General features: G+C 37.1%; 1 protein-coding gene across 1 annotated transcript in view; it reads left to right on the plus strand.

The window, feature by feature from the left end:
* Positions 1-11,505: 11,505 nt before the first annotated feature.
* Positions 11,506-14,373, plus strand: part of LOC140234645 (short transient receptor potential channel 4-like) — a 72,668-nt gene continuing 69,800 nt past the window's right edge. Inside the window, exon 1 of the mRNA XM_072314678.1 lies at positions 11,506-11,520. The gene's annotated coding sequence lies outside the window, so the exon portion shown is untranslated. The remainder of the gene's footprint in view (positions 11,521-14,373) is intronic.

Below are 14,373 nucleotides of genomic sequence, written 5' to 3' on the forward strand. Positions count from 1 at the left end.
AGAGATTGTGAATACAATTGTATCATGATAACTCCCCAAGAAAAATTGCATTGATTGCCTCAATAAGGCATCACATTGGGAACAGAGCTGCGCAATTTTGTATATTATGTGAATATCATCATTCAAGGAAATATCAAATGCCAGCATGTGAGTGGTAATGCAGATAGTTTAGAAGCTGGCATGTCGAATGAAAGCTGCAGACAAACGTAGAAGCCTACCTTTAGTATTTTGCATGTGTCAGGGTGAAGGGAAATCGCATTTTCCACGCCAAGTGCTGCTATACAGCGAACCGAAAGAATGGTGAATGCAGTTGCTATGGAAACGAATGACTCGCATGAATGTGCGAACATTACAGGGTGCCGAAGCCCATAAATCTACTATTTCCACTTTGACTAGTACTAGTACGTGTATTAAATGTTGATGAAAACCACACACACACACACACACAAAAAAAAAAATCCTTTAGGAATCGGCATTTAACAACAAAGATTTCATGAGAAAATAATATCACAAGAATTAAAAACAGTCGTAGGTCTATACCTCAATATCTGTTGAGATTCGGTAGTCGAGTAGATTGTGCGCTGAGCTTTCCACAGAGATATCACGGGGTAGATCGTCTGCCATAACACTTGTGCGTGTACTCGAAGAAGGTACTTTTATTCACTGAAACCCCAAGTAAATATACCAGTAGTTAAAGTTGCGCTGTCATTGTCTGGTAAGTTGCCTGGTAATTTGTCTCCAACGCTGACCATGAGATGACCTATCAAACGCCTTTTGTATCCAATGAAAATAAGCGCTATGAAGATAATTATTGAAGCTCTTGTCTTTTTCGAGGCACATGAGCGAGTACGTATTAGGGATTTTAGTTTTCAGGCCATCACGCATACAAACAAAATATCTGCGACAGAAATCGACTGCCTCGCAGTAAAGTCCTACGGGGAGCTTAAAGGAGACCTCCGGACAATTTTCAGGTTTTTACATTTGAACAACTATAAATTAGTTATACTGAGGACAAAGTTTTAGAATATATGGTAATTGGGATGAAAAATAAGAGTATTGTCAAAATTTAGAACAAATTGCAATGAACAAGGATGATGACATCGTAGAGTCACCATAAGAATGCATGAGTTGGGGCTCAAAGAAGCAGAACAAAAGAAGGCGGCATGCATAGATTATACACAGGTGAACTCGCAAACAAGTGGTAATTGTAATGGAATTACACTGCTACATTTCTGAAATATATGAACCTCCTATGTCATCATCCTTGTTCAGTGTAATTTGTTCAAGATTTTTCAGAGTATTGTTTCTCTGCTAAAGAACCACAATAAATTCCAGAAATCAATACGTGGAGTTGTCGATTTATGTACTACATGATGTGAAATTATGAAAATTGTCTGGAATGTTCCTTTAAAGGACAAGTTCACCTTCACAGACATGTGGATTAAGTGAATGCAACAATATTAGTAGAACACATCAGTGAAAGTCTGAGGAAAATTCGACAATACTTTCAAAAGTAAATCTATAAAGTATCTGCACAATCACTGCTGAATGAGAAGACTACTACAGTGTATGATGTCACATGCGTACGACGAGATAAGGAAAATAAAAAGAGAATTGTTAGAAAATTGTACTTTTTGAATAAAGTGCACATTTCTACGACTTGTTACTGACGTATGACAAGGGTGACATTATTCCCCTTGCCTACTTAAAGAGAGGAGTCGAGTGTTTTTTTCTTATGCGAGAAAAGTGGAAATATGTTGAATTATCTTTATACTTTCTTCATATCGTTGTACACATGTGACATCACAAGCTATAGTAGTCTTCTCATCCAGCCGTGACTGAGCAGAAACTTCAAAAATTAATAATTTTCGACCGGACTGTCCGATTTTCCTCAAACTGTCACTGATGTGTTCTACTAATATTGCTGCATTCACTCAACCCACATGTCTATGAAGGTGAACTTGTCCTTTAAGTGAATGTATTGTAGTTGTATGTTTGGTTTGTGATACATTGTGAAGCCTTACAGTGAATGTGATCAAGTATCATTAATATACTTATGATTGGCATTTATTCTTCCAAAAGCAGGATTGATTAGCACGCTGATTAGAGAATGAGGAATGTTATTTACCATTACTGGTCTCCTAAGATCTTACATAGCGCGGATACGCTATTCAAATAATCCAATGGTGGCTCATTCAACGGCGTGTTTCTCGCATGTCTCCCACGTATGAACAGTGATAAATCGTCTGTTCTATCATGTGTTATAATAATCAGTGCAGAAACTAAAATGCCTTCATATTTCTCGCCTCTTCTTTCCTTCATTTCCTTTCCTGTGTCTTTGCGTCCTTCCAGCCACCTTCAAGTAGAAATTAGTCTAAATGGCATTCGTTCGCTGCAATATCCGACCCCGTCAGCAGAGCATTAGTCAACGTTTCCTGCTCAATGATTTATCATTATTCGTGATCATTCACCCCCCCCCCCCCCACACACACACACAAGCACGTGCGTGTGGTATAGTTGAGTATTATCCTTCCCGGTTTTATATATTATCATTGTTATCTATGTATGCATGTATGTATGTATGTATATGCATGTATTTATTTATTCATTTAATTATAACCATTATCATTATTATTATTATTTTATTATTATTATTATTATTATTATTATTATCATTATGATTATCATTATTATGATCATTATTATCATTATTATTATTATCATTAATATTATTATCATTATACAGCCTGTAAATCTGTTTTAATCCCTCTCATTGATGGTTGAAGCACTTCATCCATGTCATCACTGCAGTTTTCTCCCTTCTGATTGCAATTTGATAGTTGATAGATACATAAATCTTGACTTCAGACTGCATTCCTTCTCCTAATTGTTATTTTGTTGTTGTTGTTGTTTTCAGTTTGAGATTTTTTATCGGAACGCACTTGAATAACTAAACAGTTCGATGTAAGGGGTAAATAAATTTTGCCCTCTACAGCACGGGCAAGGCATGCGATTTCTGCCTGGTTGTAATGTATAGGCCGCTTCGGCATTGATGTTGTTGTTGATTTTTCATTGATTTGTTTCTATAAAAGCTGAGCAAAACTGCATCAAACATCATTATCTGCTAAAAGAATGACCAAGTCATTGTGACATCATTTATGTTGGTTCTCCTCTAAGTGCATGAAAAAAATCCTTCCGGTTTTCCTAATATAGACTTTCTTTCGATCCCTTCCCGCCTTGGCTGCCGTAGTGGTCAAGGTGGTAGCATTTTCCCCATACCCTCAAGTTTCTTGAAAATTTCCCGAAGACTGACAACGGGATTTACGTCAGCTTATCCCTCATCTAATTTCTGGTTTTGAAGCAAGGTCTAAAAAACACACCTCGTAACCTAAAGAAAAGAAAAAGCGTCAACGCCGTCACTGATATGGATCAATGACAACGTTATGACTATATACCTGCCATGATGACTGTATTCATCTAGCACGTCAGCAGTAATCTAGGCCGCAACGACCTTTTGTTTTTTATCTAAGAGACTCTCTTTGATGATTGGGAAACGATGGTAACTACTTAATAGTTAGTAATGTCACCATGTATCGACAGATATCTGTGATGACGTCATTACCTTATATTACAGGCCACTGTATGGGGGGGGGGGGGGGGAGCAAATAGTGAGTTCATTACCCTGGTTCCGTTCCCATTCTCCTGCACTCATGCACTTATGGATCTTTCACAGTGAGGTCAAGAAATCTTTCTCTACAAATCTGGCAGCTTTATTACTATTCAAATTTGTTAATTTGATTGTTTGTTTGTTTGTTTTTTTTTTACTTGCTGGTCTGTTTTAATATCACGATAAGTGAGCTTTGGAGGTACATGACGGGCTGGCGTCTCTGTAATCGTCTTATATGTATTGAGCAACGCGCCTTTCTTTCTTTCTTTTGTACATGTTATTATGTGTGTGTATTCTTGCCTCGCCCTTGAACGGACAGTTCTTTCGAACCCCATTCTCAAAAGCAAATATGGCAAAGACCAATAATTGCTTTCTGAAATCCTGAAGTCCGCTGAAGTCGAACCGTCATTCCGCCTTAAGCCGACAAACCTCAGCCGCAAAACTTCCTAATCTGCCGTCGTGGGGAATGATTAAGCATGGAATTGAAGTCCAGAAAAAAAAAGAGAAAGAGAGGGACCAAAATATCGCAGGGTTGACATTTCGATGATTAAAATGTAACACGATCAGGGCGTCGTGAGCTAATCATCTTCCCTGTGGTACGTTTGAATAAACTGTTGAGGGAACAATGTGACACCAGCACATGCACGCGCATACACACAGGCACAAATAGATAGATAGAGATAGATAGATAGATAGATAGATAGATAGATAGATAGATAGATAGATAGAGAGACAGAGACGGAGAGAGGGGGAAGGACGGAGAGAAAACATAGACGACCATATTCTCACATAAGAGCTTGTTGCATACTACGCACACCCAAACATAAAATGCGCAGAAAAAAAAAAGGATTATAAAACTTAGCTATTGCACACCTAACGCACAGCATGCTATGAAAGTCATTCCGAAACAAGTTGATGCATTATGAAGTAATTTCCCTTTATATTCTTCACCTGACATCATTTCGCTTGCATTCCTGTAAATTTCCTCTTTCTTTCCTCTTCTGCATGACGTTTGGATATCTGATACAATAGTCCAGTGATGAATTCAAACAATTCAACTCTTATTTGATTCGAGCACAATCAAAGTGAATTGAGCATTTTATGCAGAGAAAGTAACGTGTATTTCAAACATCCATTTTTGTTCCATAATTATAACATTATTATTGGATATTTTTCACAAAGAATACAGGGGACATTTCTCAATTGGAAAGACGTGTGACTGTGTATTTCCATGAATATTTATTCAAACATAGCACGCGGCTTACCTTGCTTTATACAATTGGTTCAATGTTGCCTCATGTACCACAGTTTAATCATCGTATAAGGTCACCCCTTAGGGATATTCCAGTTTGTCTCTTTCTGTTTTTCCTTTAATGTGTGCAATTTCGTGTTGTGTTAGTGAATAATTGAACAAGGATATTACTAGTACAATCAAAGTATAAATTCTAAGGTAATTTCCGCTTTGTGCTGGTAAGCTGATGTCATTACATTGTTCGTGTGAATTCTCCTTGAAAATTTTATTTCTGTCTTCCCATCTCTCTGATGATAATAATAATGATTATTCTGATTTACTAAACTCATGTATGATCAAAACACACTTAACATAGATTCAAATATCAAACGCAAAACAAGTAACGTTATGAACGTGTATTACACAAAATGTTCAGAGATCATGAAAAAACAAAACGCCGTTAAAGTTCACAGTGAAGTTAAAGTTCAAGTTTATATTTTCTCCATCTCCAACATAATCAACAGCGCTTAGGTATAATCAGAATAAAAAACCAGGGTACATTGTATTTTGATGAGAATTAAAGAGGTGAAACAATGGAGCGATAAATAACTTGGAGATGGAGATGGGGAGGACCATTAGATAGTTATCACTTAAACAGATTCCTCATCAAAACATTTCACAAGTTTTAAACATTCTCCATCGCTTTTTCTACCGTCTTCTGCCATCCTGTGACAGTTTAAAACTCGGTGTATTTTAAGGATATATCACACTCGAAGAGGGAATTTACACTTGGTTGCTAGTAATTATACCGATTTTTGTGAGCATGTGAGTATTTATTGGTTGCACTGTGTTATATGTTACGTTGCATACTATTTTGTTGGATAGGTTCTTCGACATGCTGTGTAGATGAAAATCATACCAAATATCTATCATGATGTGGAAAATGGATGAGGACATAACAAGGAGGAGAATGGACGGTTGAAAACTGATTAATATAAGATGATGTTATTTTGGATTTAGCGTTAATCTGTGTTTTATATTAATTCAACCGTCCTGTTTCAGTTGCATTCAAGTATAATTGACTAACAATGAGTTTGTGCTTGAGAGTTACTACACGCAGTGCAAAAATTTAATACTATCTATTTTTGAACAATACTCTTCCCTCCCTGCCGAGGTTTGTTAGGTATATCCAAGGAGGTATCACAATAAACAGCTCACATGTGTGGCTTGAATGGGCAAGGATGATTTGGTTTAATTTACTTTGCGGGCGTTGCCGCCCCACTTTCCCGGTAATTATAATACGACAAAGGACGTAAACCAGCCACCATCACTCGACACAAGCTTTTTTTGCCTGACTCCCGGACAAGCCACAAAAAAAAAAAAAAAAAAAAAAGGACAGGCAGGAGCTATTGCAAGCAACGCGGTTTTTTTTAATTTTTTTTTTTTTAAAATCTGCTATCTTTCATACGCATTCATGACAAGGGAGAGTGTTCGTGGATACAGTGTACCTGCAATTGCATCTTTAATACCGTCCGTAAAATCACACGCACACACGCACACATGCCTCCGTAGAACTACATCTATACATGTACATTTTGCGTGTAGGGGCCTGCGTAGCATGTACAAGACAGTATATGTGTATATAAAACACATCAGTTCTTTAGTTTTATTTACACGTTCATGCATACACAGGGGCTGTGGAATGGGGGGGGGGGGGCTCTTTTTACCCTTAAAATGAAATTTAAAAAACATGATTTTCCGACTGGGTATCGCCCCGTGATTCTTTTTAATCGGGAATTAGGGGAAGGGGAAGTGGGCATTGACCCTTGACTCAACAGCCAGCACTACTCCTGATAACCCCCCCCCCCCCCGACTAACTGAAAAAAAAACAAACTCCCGCATTCCCACATTCTTGAATTATGTATAATGAATTCATGAATTATGTACTGAATATTGATAAGACATGTTTTATACAATTTCATACGCGTCAATCCCAACCCACCCTTCCTCAAAGTATTTCTATTGATGATATAAATATTGCTGAGAAACATTCAACCAAGTTCCTAGGAGTGACCCTAGGTAGTAATCTAACTTGGAATACTCATGTCCAATTTTTCTTCTCCAGGAAAAGGCTCTTCGTATATGCACACATTCAAATTTCTTGGCTCACACTGATCCCATATTTTATCGCGTAAAAACTTTGAAGGACCATGATGTACATTTATACCTAACTGCCATATTTATGTATAAACACACTCGAAATTTATTACCATTTTTTCATAATGCCCTAGTAACCAATGATTATATTCACTCATACCCTACCCGTCGTTCTCATGATTTTCATTTAAGTAATCCAAAGCTTTTACTTGCTCAAAAGTCGATCAGACATCACGGTCCGGATAAATGGAACACTCTTCCTGAGGAGTTGAAACAGTGTGCCTCCTTGTTTTCATTCAAAGCAAAATTAAAGAAGCACATTCTATTACAGTATACTTCAAATACGAACTAAAAAACAAATAATTTATATGACTAATGTTGGTCTCCCGATAGTAACATCGCATATCGTCCCCTCTTCCAGCAAACCAATTGTATTCTATTATTCTAAATTCCAGCCTATCTGCCCTTGTGCACTTTCAAGCACCTGCACGCACATTCACCCCTGCTATCTTGGCAGCAGAATTTGTATTGTTACGAATCTAGTACGTCCCTATCTTTTCCTCGGGCCGGCCATCTTTTCAAGCAATGCTTATAGTGGCGGCCCTCTGCATAATTGCTTCTTAACTACAATTGTTATTGTAATCCCTGCTGCATAGACATGCATACTGTATATTATATCATTAATTTCCTTTTATATCGTTGTTTATACAAGTCAAACGACTCTGTAGTAAATTTACTTTGTATATTTCCTACATGTTCATGATTATGTAACTTATGTATATCGCTGTTTATGCAAGTCAAACGACTCTGTGTTGAATTTACTTTGTATATTTCCTACATGTTCATGATTATGTAACTTATGTATATTGATTTGCAGAAAAAAAAAGTATCTATCAAACAAATGTACGATATACACACATAGACATGAAACAGCTAGACACAATGATAGAATACATTATTCTTCGTTAGGTAATAATGCGTACTATATAATTATAACAGTAAGCTACTTGTAATTACCAATACTTACGTCAAACTATTCGTACCATGGTACGTGTTCATGATGGTTTTGTTTTCCTGTACTTTGATAATCAGGCTTCCTGCCTTGTCACATCTGCACAAGTTTTCTCAAGTTTTACACATACTTGAAGTAGATAAATACGACAAGAGTATCCAAGGCGTTAAACAAAGATTATCCTTTATCCGTATCACTACGTACCCATTAGATACGAATTGATCTACCTGTAGTGGCCAACTTGTATTATGATTAAAACAGTTACAATGATAAGATGTATTTTTGATGGCTTATGCTTACAAAATAATGTTAGAGAGAATGGTGATGATTATTAGTCAAAAGCAATCAATCTGATCGTCTATCTTCAAACGAAAGTGTATATGTGTATAGAATAAGATATTTTTGTAACATAATCATTATGGAGTAAACATTTCGGGCTGCTCGAGTCCAGTCTTGTATGATTTGTGTGCGCCATGCGTTCGTGCGCGTTTGCGCACGTGTGTGATTTCGTAATATTCATGAATTGCAGGGGATGACGTCACACACCTTTATGCGTCATTACATCCATTTATTTTCATACATCGTTTCTTCTCATGTTATTTTCTCTCTATTCCGCCTCAAATGAAATAAGCCTACATGGGAATCTAATCAGTTTATCAAGTTCATGTGAAAGGTGGAAAATTAGTGCTTACTCCATTGAGAGTAGTGTAGCTGTTAGATAAAACAATGAAAGATATGTCTTTGAAGTTCTACAGCCATATTTCATCATTAAAACTACAGTCATGTCATCGATATGGTTAGCCTCATTTTTCCTACTTAACCCCATTCCACCATCGCAACCATGACAGCGTTGACTCACTTTCTTTTTGAGCGGATGTGCAGTGAACGAACAAATTATCCTATCTGCCAGTCATTCAGAAATATAAGGAGGAGGAGAAAATCGTTATCGATGAAAAAAAAAAAATAAATGAAAGCGAAAAAAAGTTCGAAACCTAATTCGGCGGGAAACCCAGGCGCATTTATGTCGCCTGCCTGCTTCGCAAGCCGACGAGGCAGAAACGTTGTTTTGCGGCTCGTTACACATCAACTCGCCCCGTCCTCAACGCAACCCCTCGAAACAACGAGCCACTGGTTTCCCGCGTTTCATCCCTTTAACTCCATTCTTACCTCCGAGAACTCCACTACGTGGAAGATGTTGAGGGGATGCATAAGTACGATGTTATATTGCCAGTCCATACGTCGAGCTATAGGACTCGATGTAGATTCCAGAAATTTAGAGTAAACTTTTGTTTCTTAGATTTCAGTTTTCATGTTTTCTTTGATATCTCTCATTGGTCATGTTGGGAAATATATATTCGACCGACCAGTCAAGAAATTTAACAACGAGTTGAAATTTAACAAATTTGAAACAAGTGCATAATCCTTATGTCGAGGAAAATCACAAAATACTAGCAATCTGGTTTATCGACCACTGTCAATAATTCTTATCAACCCCACTTGTAAATAAACATTTTTTTCCCTGGTTTTGTTTGTTTGTTTGTTTGTTTGTTTGTTTGGTTGACATCTCATTACGCTTTTGTTGAGAAGAGTTTTGCAAAAATAAAAATATGTACCCTTTTAGCAATAGAATACATTTTCTTTGACAGCACATTCCTGAACAATCAGTTTGCATGCTGTAGTCTTTTGCTTCGCAAGCCGCGTTTCTTATGCAAGAGTTTTTTGGGGGTTTTTTTTGTGTCTTTATTCTAGGTCGAATAACGTCTTCTTTGACTGGTCATCGGGAATCACGCTGTTTTCCCTTTTCGGCTGACTGACTTCATGACATTTGAAAGCTGTGGTTAGCCACTTTAAACGAGAAATGTCAAGCGAAAAAACAAACAAAAAAAATCTTGGCATTTCAAAACCTCATCTCCCCCATCCTCCTTTCCCTTTTCCTACAAATAAAAAGGAGAATCGTGGATATCACAGGTTATAGCTGTGTGAATCATTCATCTACAGAACAACTGTGACATTTTACAGAGTGGTTGTGTGTATCCGAATTCATACAGGATAACCTGTTTTTCAACATAATCCCATTATGTAACTTCGAGTATGAGTTGTTCTTATAGACAATGTTTAACAATGCTTTAATTTCAAAAATCTAGACTTCGTGCTCCCACACACTCTAATGTCTCTTTTTTTATTGTGTAAAGTGAAGCTATGGAAAAGTCGTAATTGAAAATGCCTTAGACAGTAAGAGTGAGTAGTAGTTTATCTTATACCTTGTTGGCTTTGCTTTTCCCCACTGAGACTATTGATAAAATTACAAAATAATCCGTTAAGTAAACCGTCAATCACTACAGGGTATTTGTTCACGGATATCTTGATAGTGAAGATATTTTAGATGTTTGAAATTTGTCTAAATGTTTGAGTGTTGTCTTGATCCAGTTGAACATTTAACAATTTAATCAGCAAAGTTTGACATATTTTCGTTAATTGAGCCCCCATTATGTTGGAATGTGTCTCTAATTTGTATTGTTTTGTTTTTGTTTGGAACTGCATGAAACTACAATAACTTGATGAGGGAGTATTCATGTTTATTTCTTCTTGTGCAGTCTAGGAAAAAAAAAAGTAATTTGATCGGTTGCAAATCTAGGAATATACAATGGAATACAAGCAAATGCAGGCCCAATTATTTTACCCATTTATTGGAAGGTAAATGATGTCACTAATGTCAACCTCCTAACTGTGCTGTATACACAGTTTAAATTTTATAATTTTGTTCAAACTAGGTACAGAACATCCTATCTTATTCTAACTTGTTTTTTATTTTTACTTTTTTTTCAGATTGTTGACCGAGTCAGTTTTGTAATGCACGTGATGTGGCCGATCCTCGCAGATGTGGTTTACAAAAAATATATATTTAAATTACTGACTTTAGAGTAAGGGTGATCTCAAAAAGAGTACACTCTTTACACATATAGTACAAACGAAACGTAATGAACATGGACGACAAATACTAGTAAAGCATAGCCTTGTGCAGACGATAGGGAATTTCGCGCCTTGTCGTGTTGGGTAACAGTAAGAAGTCTTTTGTTCAAGCTGTCAAAGCTAATTGCTTCACTGCATTTTCTCTCTCGTAGCAATCAATAGCTGTCAAATTTCAGCGCGGGAAAACCCGAACCGATGTGACAACCACTTCGGCCTGGGAGAATTATAAGAAGAAACAATCAACAACTCTTGTATAACAATCACATCATCAAGAGCCGAAATAACAAAACTCTCTTGATGTACTAGGGATATTAGAGCTATACACAATAGACGCTGACGTAAGCTCATGTCGTTAATGCGTTGCCAACGACTAATAGCATCATTGCGGTTCAAGCGACATCATAACTCCTTTTCTCTTTCTCTTATTCATTTTTCGTTGCTACAGATACTGGAGATTGAATGACACTCGCAAGTCTCGCAGAGGTAAGTGATGCCGTGTGCATGTGATTTCAGTCTAGAACATGATAAGAGTAGGATATACGTAAGAGAGACAGAGAGGGTGATAGAAAGATAGAGAGGAATGTAAATGTATGAGGGGACCACATCCGAGTTGAGCTTTCTGTGCTATGACGGTCTTCTGTATTATTTTTTTCCCCTCCTTGATTACGTGTGATCATAGCATGCAATGTAATGTCGCTATTTTCCCATTGTCATGTTATTACGGGCAGTATTGTTACGAAATTGGCAATTCCTGCATTGATTTGTATTGTTTACTTTTTATTTTGTTTTGCAGCAATATTTGACTAGATTATACTACACTGTTATCATATTTTGCTTTTCATAGTATACGTTTATTCTTTGTTTTGTTGTGTTACGTTTTGTCTCTTTGGTGATATTTGTATCACCTCTATGTTTGAATGGATTTTGTTTGTTCTGTATCTTTGATTTGTTCTGTTTATGTCAGCTGTTTTGTTTCACGACCTCTCTGAAAACTAGCCTCTGATTGAGGGCTCTTACCCCCCCCCCTGATTAAAACAAACAAACAAACAAACAAACAAACAAACAAACAAACTAATGTTGTATTAAACCGAACCACACCAAGAGAAGGACTGAGGAAGACAAGAACGCTTTGATATAATCACTTTTCTCCGCATTGTCTAATCCAAGCAATAATATTGCCTCTTATAATTAGCTAAGTATTTTTTTAAAGATATATAAACATGAGACAATATATATACATAATTACACACACACACACAAACACACACACATAGGCCTATATATATATATATATAATTATATACACCAAAAACTCTACACTTTCCCAACGCCTCAAGCAAGCCCTAAAGAAGACCCGTCGAAAGGTCGAAAGCTTGGCATTGACATTAAAAGTGAAGAGCGCTACGCCAGCTTACTGCTCCTTTTTACCGTCACGATTTAATACATTGGCAGGTAAACGCTGCCATATGTCGTCGTCTTTTGAGGATTTACTTATTTGCAAAGATTTCTAGCAACTTCTATCAGAATATCCCCTGCTATACTAGGATATGATCTTCATCTTGTTGTCCAGACCGTTGAGTAACTCTGTCAAGGTTAGAACCAGGTTACAGGGTTAACAAACTTTGCGTTGTAATCATAATTCCCCAACTTTGCATTTATTTCCTGCACAGTGTTTACCCCCCTCCCCCCCCCCCCACACACACACAATCCTTCTACAGACCTTTTTATAATCTTATGCTTGGAATCTTTATTCTACAATTTTATAATATATTTTAGAATACAAATCCGTTTGTCGTTAATATTGATTGTCGCCATTTTTTCTATACATTTTGTTTTGTTGCTGTCTTTGTTGCTGTCATTTCTTCTTTATGTAACTTTTTTTTTTGGCGGTGCTTAGAGATCTTATCCACGTTTCCGCTTTGAAGATACTGGGTGAATTTAATACAGCCATTTGAGCTGACGCACATTTTGCCAGCATTTCTGGCATACAAAGCAGCTCATAAATTTACAGATTGGTTATACTGAATGACCTCTTTCGCGTGATACATTCAGTCGGTATACCAATGCTCCTCGCAGTTGTCGCCAAGGTGGCACACAGCATAGTGACTACATGATGACAATCGGCATAAACCATTAAAGAGATGGTATAGTTTGTTTGTGAGCTAATGAGAAACCTCTTATGAAATATGAAATAGTATGTGATTCTATAGGAGGAATTAAAAGTTTATTTGATGAAAATTGGTTTTGAAATGGCTGGGATATCCAAAACAAAGAGATCCTAATAAAAGGTGGGCCTACCTTTTATTAGAATCGCTTTGTCTTACTTTGTTTTTGGATATCTCAGCCATTTCAAAACCGAATTTTATCAAATAATTTCTCTTATTCCTCTTAGGATTGTATGCTCTATGACATCTCATAGAGTGGTTTTAAAGTATCTCGCAAAAAGTTAAAAGCTAAAGTTTCACCTCAACCAATAGAGTACCATTCCCATTAACACTGACTAACGGTGGCATAGACCTGTAAGTTAAGGCGGGAGGCGGAACAGTGTGTCATATCAGCACCATTTGACAGTTGGATCTAATCACGCGTGTTAAAAAAAAAAATTGGGCCTCCGGTTCAAGTTCGAGTGCCGATAAGGAGATGTCAGGACACTCGATCTCTCTTTGTCTGTCGAGATAGACATACCGATAGCTCCGTAAAATTATTGGGGTGACGAGATTTGGCGTGAGAAAGCTGTACGGTGTAAATGTGTTTGATCAGAACTAGCGCAAACTATAGCACTTAGGGCCTCGGTGCAAGTTGCAAGTTTGAATAATATAGGACATACACCAGAAGTTACTTTTCCGTGTCCGTAAAGTTACATTGACTGGGTCTCGTTGGCATGGTAACATAGTTTATCACTAAGGGAAGGAAAACCCTGACCAGAGACGTGACAAGAGCGTGTACCATCACAGCAATGATGGCTAATGCAGGAGTCCCTCTTTACCTGTATAGGACTCCATTTTTCTATCCCTTTCTTTTAAAGGTTATATAATAATGTTCCAAAGGTACGTGATGAGTTAGGTGATGACGGCTGGTTGTATCTGTCGAACAAAATATGTCATTCCGTGCGTATGAATGTAGAAGTCGACCAAGAACAATTTTCAATTCATTCCATTTACCTAAGCAAAAGAAGTGCTCTCATTTGTGGTTTTAAGTATAATCGCAATATCATTCGTTTTTGACTAAACATTCAAAGCGAAAGTGTCCCAAAAATAATGCTAATGAAATTATAACTTTAAAGGACAAGTTCACCTTCATTAACATGAGGATTGAGAGAATGTAGCAATATTAGTA

This window comes from Diadema setosum, chromosome 11 (assembly GCF_964275005.1).
Source record: "Diadema setosum chromosome 11, eeDiaSeto1, whole genome shotgun sequence".
Classification (NCBI taxonomy): domain Eukaryota; kingdom Metazoa; phylum Echinodermata; class Echinoidea; order Diadematoida; family Diadematidae; genus Diadema; species Diadema setosum.